The sequence below is a fragment of the Symphodus melops genome (genome assembly GCF_947650265.1).
Source record: "Symphodus melops genome assembly, contig: SUPER_20_unloc_3, whole genome shotgun sequence".
NCBI lineage: Eukaryota > Metazoa > Chordata > Actinopteri > Labriformes > Labridae > Symphodus > Symphodus melops.
Genome location: NW_027636785.1, coordinates 54,548 through 61,854, shown reverse-complemented (window position 1 = coordinate 61,854; position 7,307 = coordinate 54,548). Strand labels below are relative to the sequence as shown.

Sequence of the window (7,307 nt, the reverse complement as noted above, 5' to 3'; positions counted from 1 at the left end):
AGACATTTAAGTTTTGTGCTAAAATAATTGAAATAAACAGTTTTACAGTTAAGGAGGAGTTATTGCCCACGTGTTGGTGATGAAGACCTTAAATATATTTCTTAAATGTGTTGTAGTCCGTTATAAACACGGATGTTAATCTTGTATAATCCACACTCACACGTTCTCAGTCCCCCCCCCCCTCCCCCTTCCTTCCTCATGCCGGTTAGAAATTCAAAACACAACCGCCTCGCGCATTCTCCCGTCCTGCACCGCGGCCCAGAAACCCCTCTGACGGGTATTTTAATTTCACATAAAAAATAAATAAAAATCACAGAAGAGATATTATTAAAAAGTGACGGCGGGGGTCGATTCTCCTGATCCATAGGCACATTTTGGTCTCGTTGAAATATTGCTGCGGGGTCGTTTGATTTTTTATTTATTTTCTGTGTGTGTGTCGGAGTGTGTGGAGGAGAGGAGCCGAGCCGTTGGCGCCACTTTCAAACGGCGCGCGGACACAGAGAGAGTAAGAGAGCTGCTCTTTATATTCACTTCTGGATTATTTATAACTTTACACTGGACTGTCTCTGCACTCAGAAAGGTGAGTAAACCCCGCATTTCATATTTAACTATATATTTTATTTATTAAAACGGGTGTGCGTGTGTGTTAAACTGTAGTTCTGTGATAAAGCTTCATATATATATACATATATATGTTTTTTATGGGTCACAGACTGATGATGATGATGGTACAATGAAGAGCTCTGAGTGTGAAACACACAGCGGCTCTGTGTCGCCTCCATTGTTTTATATTTCTCCACAAAGACTTGTGAGGAGATAAGTGAGCGAGCAGAGAGGAAGCGGACACTCCCCCTTCAGTCTCAGCCCCCCCCCCCTCCTCAAAGACCCCATCATCCGGGTCCTCGACAGTCTCAGCCCCCTCCTCAAAGACCCCATCATCCGGGTTCTCGACTGAACTCGACCCTCCAACGTTAAATATAAAAACACACGGCCCACTTCAAACAGAACCACGACTCATTATTCTTCCTCTTCACTTTTCAAACATTCAGTTTTAACGATCCGTTGGGAGGTGACTCAGCACTTTTTCCTCCCTGACGTCATCACAGCGGAATGTTCACGAGCCGCTGAGATTCCGTGTGTCACGTGCAGCCGTATGAATGTACGTAAACATAACGTCGTTAAAATACTCAGAAATATCACTGAACACTTCTGATGCTGGTGATAAAAATATAATCCGCAGATAGAGAAGTGATATTTATTTAAACTGTCAACAATCCTTTAAAGAATCATGAAGCTGACCTGATAATTCAAGTGAAACAGGTCTAACTATCAGATATACTGACTTATAACAACACACACTGATCAATGATCCGCTCTGCCTGATTTTAATTGTAAATCAGTAACTTCAGTATTTATACCTATTATATAATAATATCATTTCAATCAAAAGGCCAGACGACGAGCCCCGTGACATCATCATCACGCGTGTGTGTCATCACGTATCAAGGTGTTTTTGTAAAACCATGTCCACTGTGTGACATCACTTCCTGATTTAAAGGAGTGTATTCAAAGGCGTGTGTGTGAAGTGTGACCGGTCTAAATCAGCATTTAAAGTCAAAGAAGTGAATATGATCAAACCTCATCCTTCTACCTGGCTCACAATGACAAAGTCTAAAGTCACTTCAGATTTCTTTCTAACGTGTTGAATCTCTTCTGATTCTGTGACATGTTTCTGCTGTTTGCAGCATTTCCTCCCTTTGTTTGTGAGACAGAGTGAAGAGGTAACTATGGCAGGGATCCAACATATTCATAATATTAATACTTTATTTAAACTTTATGTTTTCAATAAATGGATTTAAAACAAAAACACTGAAGTTCCACATTCATTAAGAAAGCGAGCATGAATTGAGTGTAGCTACGTGGTCGTCTTCATCCATCCTCAGAGGTCCAATCATCAAAACATCAAATCAATGCTGCTGACTCATTTAGTTATGAACCAGTGTCTCACCTTATTACAGGCGATCATTCAATAAGGAAACCATTGTTGTTGTAATTATTGATTTATTTACAGCTCAAGCTGATCAAGTGCTTCAAAACAATGTGAATATCCATGCTAACATATACAACATATATAACATACATGACATATATAACATATATAACATACATGACATATATAACATACTTGACATACATAACATACATAACATATATAACATACTTGACATACATAACATACATAACATATATAACATACATGACATATATAACATATATAACATACATGAAATATATAACATATATAACATATACAACATGTATAACATACATAACATATATAACATACATAACATATATATATATAACATATATAACATTCATAACATATATAACATACATAACATATACAACATACATAACATACACAACATATATAACATATACAACATATATAACATACATAACATACATAACATATATAACATACATAACATATATAACATACATAACATACATAACATATATAACATACATAACATATATAACATACATAACATACATAACATATATAACATATATAACATACATAACATATATAACATACATAACATATATAACATACATAGCATATATAACATATATAACATATATAACATACATAACATATATAACATACATAACATACATAACATACATAACATATATAACGTATATAACATACATAACATATATAACATATACAACATATATAACATATACAACATATATAACATATACAACATATATAACATATATAACATATACAACATATATAACATATACAACATATATAACATATACAACATGTATAACATACATAACATATATAACATATACAACATATATAACATATACAACATGTATAACATACATAACATATATAACATACATGACATATATAACATATATAACATACATAACATACATAGCATACATAGCATATATAACATATAACATATATAACATACATAACATATATAACATATATAACATACATAACATATATAACATACATAACATATACAACATATATAACATACATAACATATATAACATATATAACATACATAGCATATACAGCATATATAGCATACATAACATATATAACATATATAACATACATAACATATATAACATACATAACATATAACATATATAACATACATAGCATATATAACATATAACATACATAGCATATACAACATATATAACATATATAACATATACAACATATATAACATATAACATAAAGGCTCAATAAATAATGGTAACAATAGAAAGGTGTGTTTCGTGCTGGATGATTTCTAAAGACATTATGTGTTTAAAGGAGGATTGTTCACATGTTATCTGCAGCTTTGAATCGTCTCTTGGAGTTCTAAAAGTTGATGAGAAATAAATATTTGCTAAATGAATAAATGAGTCCTGTAAAGTTTCTTCTTCTTAAATCAAATCTGGAAACTAAAGTGAAATATGTTGACTGTGTGAAAGGTGATTTATAATCCCATTCAAAGAGAAGCATGACAGAACACACACACACACACACACACACACACACACACAGTCTAATAATAAAGATGAATCATGATAATATATAATAATATAATAATAAAGGCTCTGATGAATCAGCTCTGGGAACTATTTCAGAACAAAGAGCAGCAAATCATCCAATCAGAGATTCACAGCAGATCACTTCTGCTGTACAGCTGTGTGTGTGTGTGTGTGTGAGTGTGTGTGTGTGAGTGTGTGTGAGAGTGTGTGTGTGTGTGAGTGTGTGTGTGTGTGTGTGTGTGTGAGTGTGTGTGAGAGTGTGTGTGTGTGTGTGTGGCTGACACACACTGAACACACACACACTTACTGAACACACACACACTTACTGAACACACACACTTACTGAACACACACACACACTTACTGAACACACACACACACTTACTGAACACACACACACTTACTGAACACACACACACACACTTACTGAACACACACACTTACTGAACACACACACACACTTACTGAACACACACACTTACTGAACACACACACTTACTGAACACACACACACACTTACTGAACACACACACTTACTGAACACACACTTACTGAACACACACACACACTTACTGAACACACACACACACTTACTGAACACACACACACTTACTGAACACACACACACACACTTACTGAACACACACACACTTACTGAACACACACACTTACTGAACACACACACACACTTACTGAACACACACACTTACTGAACACACACACTTACTGAACACACACACACACTTACTGAACACACACACTTACTGAACACACACACACTTACTGAACACACACACACTTACTGAACACACACACTTACTGAACACACACACTTACTGAACACACACACTTACTGAACACACACACACACTTACTGAACACACACACTTACTGAACACACACACACACTTACTGAACACACACACTTACTGAACACACACACTTACTGAACACACACACTTACTGAACACACACTTACTGAACACACACACACACTTACTGAACACACACACACACACTTACTGAACACACACACTTACTGAACACACACACACACACTTACTGAACACACACACTTACTGAACACACACACACACTTACTGAACACACACACACACACTTACTGAACACACACACACACACTTACTGAACACACACACTTACTGAACACACACACACTTACTGAACACACACACACACACTTACTGAACACACACACTTACTGAACACACACACTTACTGAACACACACTTACTGAACACACACACACACTTACTGAACACACACACACTTACTGAACACACACACACACTTACTGAACACACACACTTACTGAACACACACACACTTACTGAACACACACACACACTTACTGAACACACACACACACACACATACTTACTGAACACACACACACTTACTGAACACACACACTTACTGAACACACACACACTTACTGAACACACACACACTTACTGAACACACACACACACTTACTGAACACACACACACTTACTGAACACACACACACACTTACTGAACACACACACTTACTGAACACACACACTTACTGAACACACACACTTACTGAACACACACACTTACTGAACACACACACACACTTACTGAACACACACACTTACTGAACACACACACACTTACTGAACACACACACACACTTACTGAACACACACACTTACTGAACACACACACACACTTACTGAACACACACACTTACTGAACACACACACACTTACTGAACACACACACACACTTACTGAACACACACACTTACTGAACACACACTTACTGAACACACACACTTACTGAACACAAACACTTACTGAACACACACACACACTTACTGAACACAAACACTTACTGAACACACACACACACTTACTGAACACACACACACTTACTGAACACACACACACTTACTGAACACACACACACTTACTGAACACACACACTTACTGAACACACACACACTTACTGAACACACACACACTTACTGAACACACACACTTACTGAACACACACACTTACTGAACACACACACTTACTGAACACACACACACACTTACTGAACACACACACTTACTGAACACACACACACACTTACTGAACACACACACTTACTGAACACACACACTTACTGAACACACACTTACTGAACACAGACACGTCGGTTTTTTAATTTTTCAACATAGGTATGTATGTCGTTTTTTTCATTTTTCGACATAGGTATGTATGTGTTTTTTTCATTTTTCGACATAGGTATGTATGTCGTTTTTTTTTCATTTTGCGACATTGGTATGCATGTCGGTTTTTTGATTTTTCAACATAGGTATGTATGTCGTTTTTTCCCATTTTCCGACATAGGTATGTATGGTTTTTTGCATTTTTCGACATAGGTATGTATGTCGTTTTTTTTTAATTTTTCGACATAGGTATGTATGTCGTTTTTTCAAATTTTATGACATATGTATGTCGTTTTTTAATATTTTTACGATATAGGTATGTCGTTTTTTTCATTTTTCGACATAGGTATGTATGTCGTTTTTTTCATTTTTCGACATAGGTATGTATGTGTTTTTTTCATTTTTCGACATAGCTTTGTATGTTGTTTTTTTTTTCATTTTTACGACATAGCTTTGTATGTCGTTTTTTTCATTTTTCGACATAGCTTTGTATGTTGTTTTTTCCAATTTTTCGACATAGGTATGTATGTTTTTTTTTTCATTTTTCGACATAGGTATGTATGTGGTTTTTTTCATTTTTCGACATAGGTATGTATGCTGTTTTTTCTAATTTTTCGACATAGGTGTATATGCTGTTTTTTCTAATTTTTCGACATAGGTGTATATGCTGTTTTTTCCAATTTTTCGACAGGTATGTATGTCGTTTTTTTCAATTTTCGACATAGGTATGTATGTTGTTTTTTTCATTTTTCGACATAGGCATGTATGCTGTTTTTTTCCCATTTTTCGACAGATATGTATGTCGTTTTTTTCATTTTACGACATAGGCATGTATGTTGTTTTTTTCATTTTACGACATAGGTATGTATGTTGTTTTTTTCATTTTTCGACATAGGTATGTATGTTGTTTTTTTCATTTGTCGACATAGGTATGTATGTTGTTTTTTTCATTTGTCGACATAGGTATGTATGTTGTTTTTTTCATTTTTACGACATAGGTATGTATGTCATTTTTTTCATTTGTCGACATAGGTATGTATGTGTTTTTTTCATTTTTCGACATAGGTATGTATGTTGTTTTTTTTCATTTTTACGACATAGGCATGTATGTGGTTTTTTCATTTTTACGACATAGGTCTGTATGTTGTTTTTTTCATTTGTCGACATAGGTATGTATGTTGTTTTTTTCCCATTTGTCGACATAGGTATGTATGTTGTTTTTTTCCCATTTTTCGACATAGGTATGTATGTTGTTTTTTTTCATTTTGTCGACATAGGCATGTATGTTGTTTTTTTTTCGTTTCACGACATAGGTATTTATGTTGTTTTTTTTTCATTTGTCGACATAGGTATTTATGTTGTTTTTTTCATTTTTACGACATAGGTATGTATGTCATTTTTTTCATTTGTCGACATAGGTATGTATGTGTTTTTTTCATTTTTCGACATAGGTATGTATGTTGTTTTTTTTCATTTTGTCGACATAGGTATGTATGTTGTTTTTTTCATTTTTAC

At 34.6% G+C, this 7,307-nt stretch overlaps 2 long non-coding RNA genes across 2 annotated transcripts; both read left to right on the top strand.

The window, feature by feature from the left end:
- Positions 1-264: 264 nt before the first annotated feature.
- LOC306841994 lies at positions 265-1,291 on the top strand. Its single transcript, XR_013781651.1, has 3 exons — positions 265-580; positions 713-1,112; positions 1,150-1,291. It is a non-coding gene; the product is annotated as an uncharacterized lncRNA (long non-coding RNA).
- Positions 1,292-5,780: 4,489 nt separating this feature from the next.
- LOC306841996 lies at positions 5,781-6,537 on the top strand. Its single transcript, XR_013781652.1, has 3 exons — positions 5,781-5,839; positions 6,109-6,172; positions 6,244-6,537. It is a non-coding gene; the product is annotated as an uncharacterized lncRNA (long non-coding RNA).
- The last annotated feature ends 770 nt before the right edge of the window (positions 6,538-7,307 follow it).